The sequence below is a fragment of the Equus przewalskii genome, chromosome 22 (assembly GCF_037783145.1).
Source record: "Equus przewalskii isolate Varuska chromosome 22, EquPr2, whole genome shotgun sequence".
Taxonomy (NCBI): domain Eukaryota; kingdom Metazoa; phylum Chordata; class Mammalia; order Perissodactyla; family Equidae; genus Equus; species Equus przewalskii.
Window position 1 is genome coordinate 45,897,769 of NC_091852.1, and position 20,229 is coordinate 45,917,997.

At 36.1% G+C, this 20,229-nt stretch overlaps 1 long non-coding RNA gene across 1 annotated transcript in view; it reads right to left on the reverse strand.

Moving 5' to 3' along the window:
* The window catches only part of LOC139078420 (uncharacterized), a 291,169-nt gene that overhangs the window by 195,086 nt on the left and 75,854 nt on the right, over positions 1–20,229 (reverse strand). Inside the window, exon 2 of the long non-coding RNA XR_011531353.1 lies at positions 11,054–11,101. This is a non-coding gene — a long non-coding RNA (uncharacterized lncRNA). The remainder of the gene's footprint in view (positions 1–11,053; positions 11,102–20,229) is intronic.

A 20,229-nucleotide genomic window follows, 5' to 3' on the forward strand; every position in this document is an offset into this window, starting at 1 on the left:
CACAGATATTTAGGAAGCCGTAGCAGTCTGCTCCCTATGCCATGAAGATTTCATAGTTATTCAGTCCTCAAAGTCTTACTATTTGCCTTCTCCTGCCTTGCAATATCTTCTCGATTTCATATCTCCAGGTCTTATTTGAAAAGCTTTTTTCAAATCTAATTCTGACTCATAATAATGCCTTCCTTCTCAGAATTCATAATACTTTTTTTCTATGCCAATTGTGTGGCATTTAAATAGGCTTTGCCTTGCTCTATCTGCGTAATTGTTTCCTTATAGAGTTCCTTGAATTGTAAAGCACTTATCTTTTACTAAATCTAGTTCCTGGAATTTACCAATCCAGAGTTTATTTCTTTGTACTTATTCATTAAACAAAAGTTATTGAGGACATGATATTTTCTAAAAGTTTTGCCAAAAAGTTCCTTGAAAATTTGAAGATAAAATGACCTCTTTCCTACTTTCTGAGAGCTCATAGTCTAATAGTGAAGATATAAAAAGCAGATAATTATACTGCATTATTTTCCCTTGTCAGAGAGCCATGCCTATGTGCGGTAATGACTTTATACAGAAAGTAACAGAAATTTATTAAAGAGTCCTTATTTCCAGGCATTGTGAAAATCATTTATAGATAAATAAAGTAATGCATTCAATTAATAAGCATGGTGCCAGGGACCTAATAAGCACTCCAAGAAGGTCTGTTTATAAAATTTGCATTCAAATTATTACTAATGCTATTTTAGTTATTCCATTCAATATGCCTATAAGATAGAGGATGTGTGTATCTTTTAAGATGAAGAAATTGGGCACAGGTATCTTTAAATAAAATTGTTTAACCCTGTGATCATCTAGCTAGCATTTAACAGATGTAGAATTTAAGATCATCATCTTAATCTAGAATCTGTATTTTTTTCCTGTAAGTAACCTTGACAATGTTTCTCTCAGTGCTGTTCTTAAAGAAAAAATGTGTTTAAGTAAGGAACATCTTTCGTTCATACAAGGTAAACTTCTTATCACTTTACTAGTCTGTCATTTCCTTTTTCATGCTAACAAAGAAATGTTTCAACCAAAAGGTAAAAAATGGAAATATTAGTATTAGAGTGTGGCTAGCTTTTTTTTTCTCCTTAGAGTTTAACCTGACTATAGGGTTAACTCACACAGAGGTCCACTTAGTTTGCTCTGAAAAAAGTATGTGTTATTTTGAAAATCTTTAACAGAGAAGTAAAAGGCGAGATTGATTTGAACAATAAGAATACCACCCACCTACAACATTTTAAATCAAAACCTTTTATTTGAAGCTAGTACTTTAGCTTTTTAAATGCTGAGATTACCAGTTAATTGTCTTCACATTCTAGAGAATATGTGGATTGCCGTGACTATTATGGAAAATCTGTGTCCAGCAAGGCCTTCTTTTTAGTGCAACATTCAGAGTCTCTCCAATGAGACTGGAAATGGTAAAAATCTTTTGCATTGTACCCTCTAGCCAATAAGTAGTGTCTGAAAGATTCATGGTAATCCTTCACAAACCTGAAAATAAGTAAAATGTATTTTACTTTTTTTTATTTTGTATTTTATTTTGCATTTTGTATTTTATATTTAAAATTTATTATTTTTTTTATTTTTTATTTTGGGTGGGTAGAACCACCCAAAGGTGAGCCCATAATAGATTTCGTATCTTTTTATATTAGTATTATCACATATATATAACGTATGTAATTATTATTAAAAACATTTATCAACGAATTACTTCAGGCCATGCCACACATTAAACTGTTATGCACTTTACAAACATGGTCTCAATTTTCTTAGCTCTAAGAGGTAGCCATTATTATTTTCTACCATTTGGCACATGCAGAAACTAAGTCTTAGTTTAAGATATTTAACCTAGTAATTGGCAGAGCCAATTACATGGACCACATTTGTTGACATCAGAACCTCAACTCATAGCCAGTTGTACATAGTATTTTAAATATAGTTAGTTGAGAGTATAGGTAGACAGAGTAGATAAAAAAGGATTTTGAAGATGAAAAATAATGCCTTTTCAAAATGTAGTCTCAGCTAAAGTTTTATGTCTTACTTATTATGATACTTATCTAAGTTATTCAACTAATGTAACCTGGGTAAACTCTGCTTTCATACATCCTTCTCCTCAGAGCACTGATACATCCGTGAGTCTGCCAGAGAGCTTTTCCCTACTTGTCTCACTTTGGGATTTCTGAATCTCTGGTGCAGAGTCAGCTGTATTTTTATTAGAAAGATTTGGCTTCTATCAAATGGGATCAAAGATATTGAGAAGCATGTCATGTTATTATGCCTGCCTTATAAGAGTGAACTCATAGTAGCCAGCATGAAAAAAATTACATTCATTCTATACAAGATCTTCTGGGCTATATACCATAAAAATCCAAAACAAACTAAGAAGATAGAGTTTTGATTTTTTTTTTAATGTCCACCATTATCAGACTGAAATCTTCGTCTTTGGAGAAAAGCACCAATATATATTCGTCAGTCACTCCTGATGATTACTCAAGATATAGGTGTGTGCCCAGGCTTTCCTCACAGCCAATCTCTGGCTCAAAATAGCTCTAAAGCAAAATTGGTTACACAGCACACTTCAAGAGTTGTGGTATTAATATTATTGGAGGTTTAAAATATGCAAAGAACATTGCTATCTAATTTTTATATATAAATATGAATGTTTAATTTTTCTAAGCCACCCGGTCTGGAAAAAACTGATTTCTATCAATCTTATCCCAACTAAAATATTAAACAATGGAACATGCTGTTCTCGAATGCTCTCATCTTAATGAGAACTTAAAAAGCACTACACTTAAATGAAACCTAAGTCTGGAAAACTCAGTTTCCTAAATGAATATAATTACATATATTTTCATAGTTTTATGTTTGTAAATTGCTTTCATATCTTTTATCTCATTTACTTCTCACAACAACCTGTGAGTCAGACAAGGCATGGATCCGAATCATTTTATAGTTATTACTTATGCTCAAAGAAGCTAAGGGGCCTCTCCAGTCCACAGAGGTTGTGAAAGCAAATACTAGAATCCAGACTCCAGTTTCCTCATCTCTTTATGACTCTAGTGCAATTGCTTATCTATTATCCAATATTACCCTTCTAAAGAGCAAATTTGTTGTATAGTGCGTCTGCAATACTCATCTAATTTGGTGTATCAAAATGTATATTTTAAGCCTAAATTAGCTCATAACTTTTTGCGTACAATCTACATAGTTCAGAGTCAGAAGAATAACTTTATAGCTCCTTTCAAATTTGAAAAGAACGTCTATGTCAGAATGAGGGATATCATTGGCTAATTTATTCTATGGCATGGCCACAAATCATGGTTCATTTATAAAAACTCACCTATTTTATGCTCTACCCAAGAGGAATAAATAACTATTTTGAAGCTTCAGAGCTATAATAATTGTAAACCTTTTTTGCCTAGCTTCTAGAATTTATAAGTTTCTTAATAAATGCTTGTCTTATTTCTCATACTAAGAAAGGAGAATCACATTATTTTTAAAAACAAATATGTCATGAACTGCATAAAGTCTCAAAGCTTATTTAAAAGTTTTGATATGAAGACACGACAAGATATGTACAGATGACCCCGCAGCAGAAATTTTGAATTTTGGTTAAAAAAGTATAATTACAGTTATAACAGAATAACTATAAAAGTATAAATATAATCAAAATGCCACTATGGAAATGTATATATATATTCTTTTTGAATATCAGGAAAAATGTAATTTAAAAATTACCGCTTGATTTCTACTTTTGGGTAAATAGAGTAGTTGTGGCAGAAAAGTGCCACTACTAAGAACATTTTTAAGTTTGTATTTTAAAAATGTTTTAAATGTTTTTGAAAACTGGTGGGACAACAAAAAGAAAAGGAGGTATAATTGTACAGGGGACAAAACTCCAGAGAGGTGAATTATGATTAGCAGCTGGTTTTTCACTGGGGCCATTTGCTGATTAAGGGAAAAGACATCTTGTCAGAATATTTTGCAAAAGAAGAGGACGGCTGTCGTTGGACAGGGAAACACAGCTGTGTGGTTGATGATTCCAAGGAGAAGAGAATATTGGAGATTTCGGCAAATGGAAACTGCCCCATAATTCTCCCCAAGGGAGATAAACTCTGCAGCAGTGCAGGGTGAGAGGCAAAAACACAAAGCTCTGCAAAGCAGGGTGACATTTTCTCTAGTTTCCCTGGGCTCTGGAGACAAAGTGTAGAGTTTAGATCCCACCAATAAGGAAGGAACAAGATGAATAAAATAGTCTCTTGGCTAAAAGAAGGCTCTCGACTATTATGCCCTCCAGAAAGGGTGAATTGAAATAATATTAAAAGCTAATAAGAAATACCTCTTTCAACCAAGCTGGAACAATAAGAACTGCATTTCCCCTTCTTCCAAAACAACTAAAAAAGCTGACAAATTGTATGAAACAAGCATTTTCAGATGTTGGACATCAGCCGACCAGGTCAGTGATCCTGGCAGAGTGAAATAAATGAGGTAAATTCTGCTATCACCACCACTTCCTGAACAGAAAGAGTTTCCAGGACAGCACACTGGAAGGGGAACTCAGGCAGAGCCTGGCTGAGTTGAGAGATGGAGTTAGGGTTTGAGGGAGACCAAGCAGCTAACCTTCTCAGGGCAGATTGTTGGAGGAGATAGATGTGCAGAGAAAGAGAGGTGGGGGTGGGGGGAGCTCCAGAAATGGCAAAGGGTCCCCTTGAGTCTTCAGCTGAGTACAAAGCAGTACATGTTTGTGAGGAAACTACCCAAGATCTTCTGAAAGGAAGAGAGGGACCCATCCCTCGAGCTCAACAGGTTTAAGAATAATTTGTGCTCTTACCATCCGGAGTAGAAAAACTTGGAATTCATGGCACATTGGGTAGAGTACTCAGAAGCACATTGTTTCAGTAGTAAAACAAAATTAGACTTGACTCAAGGAAGTTCTGGAAATTCTAACATTTTCCAGAATTCCCTTTCCAGTATGTTTCCTGTTAGGGTGGGGTCCAAGAGTAACTCTCGTGAGAGCTGGAAGGCCAGAGGAAGGGAGCAGCCATTCTGTTGCAGACACATATGTGGTTGCTGATCTGTTGACTCAGTTCCTTGGACCAGAATAACAGCTGGACCTGCAGTTGCTCACTCTACTCTCTAGCATTTCACCAGTTTCTCTGACTCCTGGGCCACAGGCCTGTGTGTTTAGTTATGTGAAAGGCAGTGACTTATGCAAGATACTTTTCCCAGCTAAGTGAGAGGAAAGGAAAAAGAACATGGAATTGAGTTAACCCTTGTGAAATTTCGGCTCATGGTGTTCCTAAGCTTCTTATCCAACTGCCTACCCTGTGGGCTTTGAGCTTCAGCATTGACACAGAGATAACCTTGTACAAACCACTTCACCAGCCCTTATATTTAAATAAGTCAATTCTCTCCATTCCTTCATTTCCTATATATATACTCATCCTTCATCCTAATGATTCTGCTACTTCTCTGGTTGAACCTTGGCTGATATACACATTTAAAAAAACCAAACTGTTACCAAGTAATTTAATTGCATCAGAGAACAAACTTCAAGTAATTTTACAAGAATACGAAAATATCTAGCACTCAACAAGATCAAATTTACAATTTTGTCACTCAAAACAAAAATTACCACACATGGAAAGATGCAGGAAAAATCAATCAATAGAAACAGATCAATAAATAACAGGTGATAGAATTAATTGATAAAGATATTAAGAGAGTTATTGCTACAGACCATATACAAAAGAAGGTAGGGAAAATATTGAGAATATTAAGCAGGGATATGGAAAATATTTTAAAAAGACCAAAATCATCATCTGGAGATGGAAAATATGCTGGATAGGATTAACGGCAGATTACATACTGCAGGAGAAAAGATTAGTGAGCTTGAAAAAGATTCAATAGAAACTATACAAAATGAAACAGACTCTTGAGCATTTATCATACAGAAATGAAAACCTGTATACAAGAAAAAGCTGTACGCAAATGTTCATGGCAGTTTCATTGGTAATAGCCCCCAAATGGAAATAACCCAAATATCTTGCAAGGGTGAATGGTTGCAAATTGCATTACCTACATTCTGTGAAATACTACTCAGCAGTAAAAATGAGGAAACTATTGATACATGTAACAACATAGATGAATATCAAGGGAATTATTCTGAGTGAAAAAAGCTAATCTCCAAAGTTTGCAAACAGTGGAATCCCATTTATAGAACATTTATGAGATAAAAAAAAATTATAGAGATGGAGAACAGACTAGTGGTTGTCAAAGGTTAGGAATTTGGCCCAGAGTGGGAACTGAGGTTATAAAGAGGTAGCCAGCTCTAGATCTTGGTTGTAGTGGTAGTTACATGAAGCTATGCATTGATAAATTGAGTATAACTATATGCAGACACACACACAAATGAGTACATGTATAATGTAAAATCTGAATAACTTTTCTGAATTATCAGATGTCAGTTTCTTGGTTGTGCTATTGAATTACCAATATCAAAGTTATGCAAGATATTCACATCAGAGGAAGAAGGATGAAGGGCTCCTAAAACCTTCCTGTACACTTTTTTAGATTTTATGTGTCTATATTTATTTCAAAAATAAAAAGTTTAAAAAAAAGAAACAGAGAAAAAGATGTAGACTATAATTGGCCTAATATACTCATAATTGGAGACAATGGAGGAGCAGGGCTGGGGGGTCAGGGTGGTATTTGAAAAAATAATCTCTGAAAAATTTCCAAAATTTATGAAAAGTATAAACCATGAGTCCAGTTCAACAAACCCTGAGCATAAGAAATATAAAGAAAAGACTGTCAATCTACGATTCTAAGTTCAGTCAATAGATATTTCAAAAACAAAGGAGAAATAAAGACTTTCCGTGACATACAAAAGCTGATGAATTCATGAGTAGGAGATTGGCACTGTAAGAAATATTCAAGGCAGTCCTTCAGGCAGAAGGAAAATGATATCAGCTGGAAAGCTGTACCCACACAAAGAAAAGAAGCATGCAAAGCAAGAGAAATGTAAAAGAAAGGTAAATATAAAAGATTTTTCTTATTCTTTAAACATCTTTAAAAGATAATTGTCTGTTTTAAAAAACAGTAATAAAAATGTAGAGTTATTTTCTTAGAGAGTGGATGTTAACACAGATTTTTTGGCATCCAAACATTTCTTCCACCTTGCAGATGAACAATAATTTGCCTTTTACAGTGATAATTTCATTTCTGTAAGAAGCCAGCTTCCTCTCTCTTCTGCTTTTGGTCTTTCTTCGTCTTTTTTTCCCATTCTCTAGAGAATCCATTGAGATTAATCATAAAAGAAAATATATTGTGTGTGATTATATCCATCCTCTTAAATGTTAACTCTAAATGAAGAGCTACTAATTTCAAAAAGAAACATTTAAACATTTAAGCTGTTTGTTTTATATTCTATATGTTGACTCTGTTTTTTCTAAACGAATCTGTAATTCTGAAAGAAAGTCTAAAAGGGTTTCAGTAATAACCATATTGCTAAATAAAAAGAAGAGCAAGCCACTTAGAGTTTTTGCCATAATTTCAAGATTCTTTAAACATTTGATAGAATAATAAAGAGGTTTATAAATATATTGATAAAAAGTGTTCATGGAACGCCCCTGATAAATTGATTATTTGGTGGAAAAATTAGAGGGATTTAATGTTATTTTCTCCTTGATTTTACTACTTTGTAAAAATAGAATAGCAATAGTACAATATTTTAATTAGCACAAGATGTGGATTTGACATCAGTTTAAAAAAAGTTTTTAAATGTTTTTTAAAAGATTGGCATCTGAGCTAACAATTGTTGCCAATCCTCTTTCTTTGCTTTTTTTTTTTATTCTTCTCCCCGAAGCTCCCCCAGTACATAGTTGTATATTTTAGCTGTGGTCCTGGTTGTGGCATGCGCATGTGGGACCTTGCCTCAGCATGGCCTAATGAGCAGTGCCATGTCCACGCCCAGGATCTGAACCAGCAAAACCCTGGGCCGCTGAAGCAGAGCACTCGAATTTAACCACTGGGTCAGGGGCAGGACCCTAAAAAATTTTTAATTTTCCAGCTTTAGTTGAATAAATTTAGCAAGCAATTATTGAAACCACAAATTATAAATTCATTTTAATAATGGATGTCCTTTAAAATTAATCTTTTTCACTGTTGTATCCTCATTATACTTAAAACTCATATAGCCTTAATGTATCAACTTAAATTATATTTTCATCTTTTTATTCAACTTTGAGATTTTAGACTAATATTAAATTGAGTTAATTGATAAACTTTGCATTCCTTAATAAAATGTAAACAAAGAAAATACTTATTAAAAGTGGTTTTGATTTTAGTTGTTTCTTATTTTTATATAGCATGGAATAACTACAGATTCATAGGTTATTCAAGTGACTTATATGATATGTATTCTTATTTTGTTGCCTTGAAATTTGTTACAGTGATAAAAAATCTTTGCTCAAAAATGTGGCTAAAAGGTTATAGTTCTTTTTATTTTCTAGTTTTCCTTTTTTCTCCAAAATGAGACAAATTTGGTTACTTGATTGAATATAATAGTGAATACAAGTGTTTGGGACTACATGGGTACAATAGTGACAGAGAAATATAAATATGGGTCATGACCAAAAATATAGTTTTTCTTTTTCTTCCAGCTCTATTGAGGTACAATTGACAAAATTATAAAATATTTAAAATCAAAATGGATATAGACTTAAATTTAAGACATGGAAAACTGTAAAACTCCTAGAAGAAAATATAACCATAAGCTCTTTTGCATCAGTCTTGGTAATGACTTTTTTGCATTGACACCAAAAGCAAAGGCAACAAAAGCAAAAATAAACAATGAGGATACCTCAAACTAAAAAGCTCCTGCACAGCAAAGGAAATCATCTGCAAAATGTAAAGGCAACCTACTAAGTGGGAGAAAATATTTGCAATCATATATCTGCTAAGGGGTTAATATCCAAAATATATAAAGAACTCACACAATTCAATAGCCAAAAAACAATCTGATTCAAAAATATGCAGAGGAACTAAACAGACATTTTCCAAAGAAGACGTGTAAATGGTGAACAGATACATGAAACGTGCTCAACATTACTAATCACCAGGGAAATGCAAATCAAAGCACAGTGAAATATGCCTTCACACCTGTTAGGATGGCTATCATCGAATTGACGAGATAACAATTATTGGCAGGGATTTGGAGAAAAGGGAGCTTGTGCACTGTTGCTGGGAATGTAAATTGGTGCAGGCACTATGGAAAACAGCATCAAAGTTCCCTCCAAAAGTAAAAATAGAACTACCATATCATCCAGCAATTCAACTTCTGGGTATATATCTCCAAGGAAATGAAAACAGGCTATTGAAGAGATTTCTGCAATCTCATGTCCAGTGCAGCATTATTTACAATAGCCAAGACAGGAAAACAACCTAAGTATCCATTGACGGATGAGTGGATAAAGATGTGGTATATATGTATAGAATGAAACATTACTCAGCCTCAAGAAAGAAGGATATCCTGCTTTTTGAGACAACGTGGATGGACCTTGAGGGCATTATGCTAAGTGAAATAAGTCAGATAAAGACAAATACTGAATGATATCACTTACATGTGGAATCTTAAAAAAAAAGTCAAACTCACAGAAACAGAGTAGAAAAGTGGTTGCCGGGGCTGTGGTGTGGGGGAAATAGGAAGAGCTTGGTAAAAGGGTGCAAACTTTCGGTTGTAACGAATAAGATCTCAGAGGATCTAATGTATAATATGGTGAAAATAGTTGGTACACTGTATTGCATAACTGAAATTTGCTAAGAGAGCAGCACTCAAATGTTTTCACACACAAAGAAAGATAAATATATGAGGCGATAGATGCGTTAATTAACTAGTCCTCTCACGATGGGGATGCGTATCGGTTCATCACAACGTACACCTTAAATGTCATATAATTTTATTTGTCAATTGTACCCCAACAAAGCTAAGCAAACAAACAACAAAAAATCTTTGTATCCGTATCTACAATTTGTTTCTTCTTGTTTGTATTTCTCACTTATTGTCTTTACTCTTTTTCATATCATGTTTTGTCCTCTCTGTCTCAGTTTCCTTATTTGTTAACTGAGAAGGCACATGTTCAATTCACGTAAAGTACTTAAAATAGTGAGTAGCACAAAATAATCACTCAAAACATTGGCTATGATCATTATCATTGTTATCATAAGTTAGAGTTATTTTAATAAAAAGATTTTTTTTCACAATTCTACCATTGTAAAATACCAACTGAGTCTATTTTTCTGTGTTCCCTTCCAATCTCTCTCTATTGGCATATATAAGGCTTATAAAAATGCTTATGAAAAGATTAAATTGCAAAACCAGTTGGGTAGCAAGTTGAAGTTTTTAATACTACTTGGTATGACTTCCCTAGAATGTGAATTCATTTACTCAAGTTTTGAGAGGAATCATAGGAGGGTTGGGAGAAGGAGAGATTCCGCATTGAAATTAATTTTTTAAAAATGAATGACTTTATAATAAATTAGAAAGAATCATGCATGGTAATATCACCCAATAGTTATTATTGAATTCCTAATTAGGGTAGTCCACTGTTTTTAAGACAAAATGTTCAAACCAGCGTGCTTTAGGGTGGAAATATTTTGAACTCTATAATTACAAAGATAAAACGAACTAAGTGTCCACACATGAGGTTAATGAAGACTTTCCTTTCTGAACATGAGAGGTAAGAATATTTTGTAATTAATAAGTTAAATCGGAAGAAAATGCTATTTCCTTCTGCTAGTGGGCCGTGAATTCCTATAGGGTAGGTAACTTAGAAACTGATTACTTAGAAAGACATAATCGTAATAAATATTTTAAAAACCTGAGCAGAATCAGTTTTCTCAGAGTGCCTTCTAGCATTTCATTATACAAGTTTGTTAGTTCACGCATGCATTTTCTCATTATCGCTGTATTAGTTATATACGGTGCCTTTCAAAGTAGGTCAACAAATCTTCATGGTACCTTGAAGACTTGAGTTAAATTTCTTTCATACAATGTAAAGATCAGGACCTGAAATAGAAAGAGAGGTTAACAATATTTTAGGACATTGATAAGCATTATTACCTCTTACAGAATTTGAATGTGTTACATCACTACTGATATGTAGTTTAAATGTATTTAAGATGATAATTTAGCAACAGTTCTATAGTTTTTCTCAACATTATATTAAAAACTTTTTCTATGTTTGAAAATGAAATTTGGAATTTTAAAAAATGCTTGCATAATAGGCTATGAAGGATTTATCACTGTTGATTGAGACATTTACACCAACGTTGAACTTAGTGTACTTTCTCCACATGCTCTGTATATTGCAAAGAATTCACAGGTTTGAATAACTGAAATGACTCACAGGATTCCACAGAGCGTGCTATAAAGGGCTTCCATGGAGAAGACCTTTAAAAGGCTCCAGGACAGCATTGGGAATCCAAGATATCTAGGTGCTCGATCCTGAAGTTCATTCTTATTCACACAAGAACCACCTTCTCCTCTGAACTGAACTGCCAAGATCTGTGTGGTGAATCTTGGCTTCAGAGAGTCTATAGTTTATAGTGAGGTATTTTATGCTCCTCTGTTCAAGTAGCAAAGCCAAACTTTCAAATCGGTTATGCCAGGTGAAAGTCATCAATAAACAAACTGGCCTTGGGAGCCACCGGAAGAATTTCAGATTTTGAACTGCTATTAAAAACCATTAGAAATCATAGCTAGTTAGTAGCCTGTATCTTATCCAAAAGTCACTATGTGACAAGTAGGCTGTCCCAGTCCAGCTTAAAATAACTCCATCCCATATAATCATACACATATTTCCAGTTAGAAACTGTAGTACAATTATTCATGCTTGTGAAATTTCTTTCTTTTGAATTCTTTTACTATGATAAATTCATAAAAGTAGAGGATGTCAAAAGTTAAGATCAATGATTCTTGATAGATATGCTATGCATAAATGAATATGTTGATTTTGCCGTAACTGTATCAGTTCTAGCTCTTATTTGATTTTTTATTTAAAAAGTTTCTTGATTACTACTGATATTGACTCTTTTTCACATGTGGTTTATATATACTCTTAAAAGAAGCAGTTTGAAATAAAATAAAGGTTAATCTATTGTAATCATCATATTATTCTTAAAATGAAGTACATATTATTGAAATGGTAATCAGTGTAGGTTGTTTTTTGAGTCATGATGTCTTCTTTTATTTGCTTAACTCATACTTCCACTTCAAAATTATTAATTTTTTTTATCCTTTTGCCTAAAAGGTTAGGGCTTTTTGCAAAGTCTCTAGACTCAAGAACTTGAACTCATTAGCAGAGTTCTGAGAGCAATAGAGCTAAGCAAATATGTCTTTAAAATGCCTATGTATCAGAGATATAAAAATAGACATGACATTAATGTGATCCTATCTTTATGGATTTCTTGCAGATTTTTCTCTTCTATCTGTTTCAAAATGTCAAATCACTGCTTTCTAATAAAACTATTTATATGATTTTTTCCGCTTTCTATTAATTCCCCTTTTCCTATTTAGTCTCCTATCTTACCTAATTCTGCCGTCCATCTACTATACTTACACCTGTTTCATATATTCAAACACAGGCTATTTATCTGAAATTTAACCATTTAAACTCTATTTTCTTCATTCTTAAGTTTTAATTCTTCTCAAAACTATCTTATTCATCTCCATAACCCTCTTTATGTTGCCAGCAAGATGCCAAACAATTGATATCTGTTTCTTGAAAAAAAACAAAACCTTGAGTAAATACATGAATGGATGAACTGAAAAATAACCCTTATTCATCTCAGGAGACTTGATATAAGAATACTAGCAAATTTTTTTCTCCCCTAAATCTGATAGACCAGCCTTCTCCTGAAGTGTTGTTCAACTCCTTTCCTCGTGTGCGATTGCCATTTTCTTATGAAAGTATAAATATCCCTGAGGGAACATGCAAAGATTTCAGATGAATTCTAGCAGATGGCAAAATTTTGAAATTCAGGAAAAAATAAGGTAGATAATCCAAATGTCAGGCACAATAATTAGGGGAAAAAGAAACCAACACTTTTTTTTCCTCCAATTTTTATCCTTAGAGCCTTTTGAACTAAATTCATTGCACTAACTAAAGAATTTATATAGTTACTAATTCTTCCCAGCTAGTGAAGAAAAGTAGAGAAAAAACCCCCGAGCCCATCTGAATGTTGCGTAAGTGTGGAGCTGAGTAATGGATATAGCATTTGGTCTTGGGGCCTCACAAGACCTGTGCTTGAGTCCCACCTCTGACACCTTATGCCTGCCTGACCTTCTGCAAATCCTTGAGCTCTCTCCATCTAAATTGGCAGAGTCTTACTGTCAAGATTAGATAATTTGGCATTTTAAAGACTTCTTAAGTTTTCTAAGACAAAGTGGGTATTCATTACAGCTATTTGTTTTGTTGTCAGAAAGACCTGAATTTAAATTCTCACTCTGCCATGTATTAGCTAAATAAGAGTTGAAATAAACTCTGTAAACCATTGTTTCATCTGTAAAATGGAAGTCGTAATAGCTGCCAAGCCTACAGAATTCCTATAAGAATTGAATGATATAGTGATAGGAAGCACTTTGCACATTAGAACAGAGTATGTGCACCATGGGCTGAGTGAATCTTAACTCTTATCATAAATGTAGAAAGCGTCACGCAGTTCACTTATTTTACGATAAAAATGAAGTAGACAGTACTTATTCAGCTGGGCCTTTTCAAAGAACTAATTCTCAATTCACTCATATAGACTACTTTTCTGAATCATAGTCTCCCCCTTACCCTTTAAGTGATTAGATTATAACAAGAATTTTTAAGAGACGTAGCCTAAAATACACCACTATGATAAATATTATAATGTAGATAGAGTGGACTTTGAAATCAAAGCTGAAGATGTTAATATTTATTTAGCACACTAACGAAAACCATGAGTGTCCATTTAAAACAGTCCTGAATAATCAGGCAGAATTTTAAAACTCACTGAAAGGGAAATAACTTTGAGGAAAAGAAGCCATTGAGGAGACTACTGTAAGTCTAGATAAGCAATCCTGATCACCTTACATTCTATGGTGGTGGAGGTGGAGAGATAGAGGTGCATGTCAAGATGTGGGATTAGAACCAACAGGACTTAATATAAAAATGAGCTATAATTCACAAGGGAAAGAAAATTCCTAATGAATCTTCAAATTCTTGCTTTTTGAGGGGTAGAGTGGGGTGGGAAAATGAAGTAGTATTATGGGAAATGAATGACAACACGAAAGAAGGTATTTGGAAAGGAAAATAAAATATTGTCCAAGTCTTCACGTCTTTAAGTGTTCAACTTTGGGTCAGAGGGCAGGACCTGGAACTTCAGATATGTCTCAGGACTTGAAGCATAATTTTCGATGTTGTCTGTATAAAAGACATGCACTCTTGGGGCTGGCCCCGTGGCCGAGCGGTTAAGTTCGCGCGCTCCGCTGCAGGCGGCCCAGTGTTTCGTCGGTTCGAATCCTGGGCGCGGACATGGCACTGCTCATCAGACCACGCTGAGGCAGCGTCCCGCATGCCACAACTAGAGGAACCCACAACGAAGAATACACAACTATGTACCGGGGGGCTTTGGGGAGAAAAAGGAAAAAATAAAATTAAAAAAAAAAAAAGATATGCACTCTTTTAACCACTAGTGGGGAGAAAAAGGAAAAAATAAAATTAAAAAAAAAAAAAAAGATATGCACTCTTTTAACCACTAGTGGGCAAAGTTTTAAATTATAACGAAGAAGTTTAAGGAAGAGCAAAAGGTATTAAAAATGCTGCCTAAATCTACATTGCTCCTAAATTCTCAGGAATCACTTAGTGCAAAGTTAACAATATCAAACAACACAGAAGACATCACTAAGGAAATTCTGCCTAGGTTAGATGTTATTAAGCATCAATACACAGCATAGCTTAAATAAATGTGAGAAATGATTCAGTGGGCTTGTCTTAAAATATAAGTTTGATGAATATATGATATTCGCATGAGGATAACATTCAACGTAATCTATATTGCACAATACCCAACAATTTCTCATATGGTATACATATTATGTTCACATCACACCAGGCCTATTTGTGTTTTCCTCTCAGAATCCATATAAACAGACACAGCAGATACAGTAAAGTAAGACAGGGAATAATAAGCATATTGGATTACAAACAGCGATGTCAAGGGTGAAAAACAAACAGAAGCTATACCACATGTTGTTTGGCTTCTTAAGTTAATTTTTATGCTGAATCGTTCTGTAGGAAAGTTATTTTCCTCAAGATCAGCCTCGGCTCCAATGAAACCGGAGAGCATACAATTAGGATTTCAAAAATGACAAAGTGCATGCTTACCAAAGCAGCCAATAAATATTTGTAAATGGCCTATTATGCTTGGAAAACTGTTCAAGACCCTGAGGTCTTAATGTTGAGCAAAATGGAATTGGAATCAATTCTCAAGTTGCTTGCTTTGGGAAAACAAAAAAATTAAGTATTCACATAAAAAGAAATACAATTATTAGAAATTATCCTCTAAAGCAACCAAAATAGTATGGACATAAAGTCTCTTACATCTTTGAGGATGATATTTAAACTGAGAACTAACCTTAAGTATGAGAATCAGTAAACTCGTTTAAAACTTCACAGGAAGAATTTGAGAGACAGCAACATGCACAGAGGCCATCACATGATAAACACTGGCATATTAGAAGAACTGACAGACTGTAGGTAGGACAATGTATTAGAGCTGAGAAGGAAGAAAAACATTAAAAAAAAAAGAGAGAGCTAGGAGAAGGGAGGACAAAAATCACTCAGGACCATGGTAACAAGTTTGAGTTTTGTGTTAAGCACGACTGGAATTCACTCGATGATTATGAAGAAAGGCATGCCATGAAATCATACATGCTTTTAAAAAATAAATCTGGGATTTCTTCTTTCACCTATTATATAGAAAGCTAGAAAGTGCATTGCTCCTGAGATAACAAAAAAAGGATGAACCACAAAGTCATAGTTTTCTTGAGCCCATCAGAGAGCTGAGAACAGTGACTACTAAATTAGTCTGAATTCTAAGGAGGATGCGATGGTTAATTTTATGCCTTCACTTGACCAGACCACGGGTGCCCAGATATTTGACTAAACACTATTTGTGGGTGTGTCTGTGAGTATGTTTCTGGTTGAGCTTAGCATTTGAGTCCATAGACTGAGTAAAGCAGATTGCCCTCCCTGATGTAGGTGAGCAACATCCAATCAGTTGAGGGCTGAATAGAATAAAAAGGCAGAGGAAAGAAGAATTTGCTCTCTGCCTGACTGGATGAGCTGGGACATTGGTCTCCTGCACTTGAGCTGAGATTTACACCATCAGTTCCCCTAGTTCTTGGGCCTTTGGCCTTGAACTGGAACTACGCCACCAGCTTTCCAAGACCTCAAGCTTTCAGATGTCAGATCATGGATCTTCTCAGCCTCTGTAATGCATGAGCCAATTCTTTACATAGTTAGATAGACAAATGCAGAGAAAGAGAGAGAGAAAGAGAGAGGGAGAGAGAGAGAGGGATGGAGTCACTAAGCAGAGATTCTACATTTAATATTGAAGCCCTGAGAGTCAGAAAGGGCTCCAACAATTTGTTTGGATGATTGAAACACAGACCAAAAGGTAGCCCACAGTAAGTGTATTAGAGATGCCAAAACTGCCTTGGTTTAATGTATAGGAAGGGATTCAAAAGCTTAGGGAGAACCAAAATGTTAGACTTGGTTTGTCATTTAAGTCCTGCTCACCCATACTGGGAGGGTCCAGAAGACATATGTTTCATCAATACCATGAGAAATAAATTTGTGAAGGGAGCCCCATTGTCCTTGAAGATTTCCATGATTTCTCTTGTCTGTAGGCCAGACCTTACAGTGGGAACTGCAGCCACTCAACTGAGAAACCTAAATGCAATAGGGGTATTTAGATTCTGGGATGGCCAGGGCCAAACGGCATTACTCAATATCCAAAGGCAAGGTGGCTGTGTTTCCCAGAACAGTAGCATCAGAACAGTGTGACTGACTTACACAGATCTATGGCATTGGCTAGTTTGTCATGGTGTTTCTAGAACAGAAGTAGATAGGAAGCCTATTCAATTCTTACTTGATATATATAAGCATAAAAGTCCTATGTTAAGTGATCAAAAGTCTAACTTGAATCACAAAAACAAGAAAAGCACAGCCCCTCAATCAATTCCTAGATCTGAGCCAATGTACAGACTCAGAACTCTTTAAATGAAGGGGAGGCTGAGTCCTCTTGAGGAAGAATCCTAGCACACTGACAAAAAATTATATTGTTAATCTTTCAGCCTTTCCCAAAGGTACCTAATGCCTTTGGGCAGTGTAACTGTGCATCGGAGACAATGAAATAGAGCTTTAGGAACTACTGGACACTGGCTCTGAGCTGACACTGATTCCAGGAGACCCAACATATCACTCCAGTCCACCAGTTACAGTAGAGGCCTATAGAGGTTAGTGATCAATGGAGTTTTAGTTTAAGTCCATCTCACACGGGGCCAGTTGGTGCTCAAACTTATCTTGTGGTTTTTTCCCCCAGTTCTGAATGCATAATTGAATAGACATACTTAGCAGCTGGCAAAATCTCCACCTTGGTTCTTTGACCTGTGGAGTGAGGCCAATATGGTGAGAAAGGCCAAGTGGAAGCCACTAGAACTGCCTCAACCTAGGAAAATAGCAAACCAAAAGAAATGCCATGTTCCTGGAGGGATTTACAAAGGTTAGTGCCACCATAAGGACTTTAAAGATGTAGGGGTGGTGATTCCTCCCACGTCCGCCTAAATATTTGGCTTCTTCAGAAGACAGATGGATCTTGGAGAATGACAGTGGATTACCAGAAGCTTAACCAGGTGGCGACTCCACTTCAGCTGCGTTATCAGACATGTTTTCATTGCTTCAGCAAATTAACACATCTCCTGGTATCTGGTGCAACTGTTGATCTGGAAAGTGCTTTTTGTCCCCATATGATGTTAATGCCGTTGAGTGGATCCTGACTCCTAGTGCCCTGTGGACAGCAGAGCAGAACCCTGCCTGGTCTTTCTGCACCGTCCTCTCATCTTCCAGTGCTATATCAGACAATGCTCCTCTGCTATTCATAGGCTTGTCATGGCTAATTTTTTGGAAGCAGGTGGCAAGGACCTTCTTCCTCGTCAGTCTTATCCAGAAGCTCCACTGAAATCTGTCCACCAAAGGTGACTCTGCTGGTACTTGAAATACCAGTGGCATAGCTTTCACTATCACAGCAACATGCAGTCACCACAGTATGACGACTGACAGATGAGTACTGTGGTTCCCTGGCTGGGAAAGGAACCCCAGGCCTGGTGGTGAGAGCACCAAATCTTAACCACTAGACCACCAGGGCTGGAATTTTTTTCTCCATACCTGTCAATAAAGGCTACCAGAAGCAGTTTGCTTTCAGCCAGTAAGACTGGTGATACACTTTGACTGTCCTTCCTCAGGGTCATATCAACTCTCCAGCTCTGTGTCATAATTTAGTTTGCAAGGATCATGATCATCTTTGCCTTCCACAAGAGATCATATGGGTCTATTACATAGATGATATTATGCTGATAGGACATATTTGCATATTTGCATGTCAGAAGGTAGGAAATAAATTCAACAAAAAGTCAGGGACCTGCTACCTCAATGAAATTTCCAGGTGTCCACTGGTCTGAGGCATATAAGACATTCCTTCTAAGGTGAAGGATAAGTTGTTGTACCTGGCCACTCCTACAACCAAACCAGAGGCCTAGTGGACTTCTTTGGATATCAGAGGTAACATATTCCGAGTGATCTGGCAAAGCTGCTAATTTTGAGTGAGGCTCAGAAAAAGAGACCTCTGCAAAAGGTCCAGGATGTCAAGCAAGCTGCTCTGATGCTTAGGCCATTTGATCCAACAGATTAAATGGTGCTAAAGTATCAGTGGCATGTAGGGATGCTATTTTGAGTCTTTGGTAGGCCTCTATATGTGAATCATAGCTGAGGCTCTTAGAATTTTGGAGCAAAACCCTGTCATCCTCTGTGAATAACTATTCTCCTTTTGAGAAACAGTTCTTGCCTGGCTACTGAGCCTTAGGAGAGACTGACAATTATGGGCCTCATAGGTACTATGCAACTCAAGCTTCCCATCATAAAATGAGTATTATCCGACCCACCAAACCATAAAGTTGGGTGTGCACAACTGCATTTCATCATCAAATAGATGTATTTACATGATCAGGCCCAAAATGGCGCTGAAGGCACAAGTAAGTTACATGAGGAAGTGTCTCAAATGCCAATGGTCCCCACTCTTGCTACACTACCTTCTCCCTCCCAGACTGTACGTATAGTCTCATGTGGATTCCCCTATGATCAGTTGACAGAGGAAGAGAAGACTAGGGCCTTGTTTAAAGAAGGTTCTGCATGATATTCAGGCACCACTCAAAAGTGGATAGCCTCAGCATGCCAGTCCCTTTCTGGGACATCCCTGACGGACAGTTTTGAAGGAAATCCTTCCTTGGGGAGAACTTCGAGCACTGCACCCGGTTGTTAATTTTGCTTGGATAGAGAAATGGCCAGGTGTGCAGTTATATACCAATTAATGGACTATGGCCAATCGTTTAGCTGGATGCTTAGGGTCTTGGGTAGAACATGACTGGAAAATTGGTGACGAGGAAATCTGGGGAAGATATATGTTGATACACTTTTCTGAATGGGCAAAACAGGTAAAGACACGGTGTCTGTTGAGATTTAGCTAAGCTACTGCATGGTGTCATTGCCTCAGCACCCATTTCATTTGGCTCCGTTCTTGCAGAGACCTTAAACTGACACTAGCCCCCTCATGCAAGTGCATGCCCGAGATAGCAGCCCATAGAGTCACAAGCAAATGTAAGTTTCTGATATGATTTCCCCAACAGCCCTTGTGATCAACAGTCTCCTCTGCCTCTCAGCTCCCATACGCCTTATGGACCTCTTAGATAAAGACACCGTGAGACTTAACAAAACCTTGCTCTTTTTGGTTTTAAATGATCAATCTGGCTTTAGCCCAGGAACCCCAAAGTACTCCTCCCATAGACCTTAATAAAGGCATGTGCCCCAGATCCTGACTCTCTCCCTGTCTGCA